The sequence below is a fragment of the Vigna radiata genome, chromosome 6 (genome assembly GCF_000741045.1).
Source record: "Vigna radiata var. radiata cultivar VC1973A chromosome 6, Vradiata_ver6, whole genome shotgun sequence".
In the NCBI taxonomy this organism is placed as follows: domain Eukaryota; kingdom Viridiplantae; phylum Streptophyta; class Magnoliopsida; order Fabales; family Fabaceae; genus Vigna; species Vigna radiata.
Window position 1 is genome coordinate 20,929,567 of NC_028356.1, and position 506 is coordinate 20,930,072.

Here is a 506-nt window from a genome sequence, read left to right on the forward strand (position 1 = left end):
ACAAGTGATAATCAATTATTGCTTGTCCATAATCGATTATTGCAGTAGAAAATATAATGTTTACAATTTATTTAAGACTTTCCTACTACATTAATTTCTACAAATTGCTTTTAAATAATTCTAAAGTTCTCTTCAAATAAAATTTCTTGCAGCATCATCAAAACAATTTTCTTCAAGATTTACCAATACTCCTTATTGGTAACAAAGTTAAAATTAACTCACCAATATACTCAAATCCAATCCCTAGTAACTTTGAGCCTATAATAACTCATCAAGTTCCAATTCCTTGAATTCTCAACAAGTAAAATTATGCCTTAAGTTCAAGAGTCTTAAGATTACCAATGAATCATGTTCTATCCCTAGATACAAGCTCCATTAGATATTCAAAAGACGTTTTTAGACACCTCAAAAACCAACAATCAAGCCATGGGTGTGCTAAAGACAAAACCGGCTATGTGCCCAAAAGCTCTCATGTTTTAAAGTTTAATCAAATGACATTAAAATGG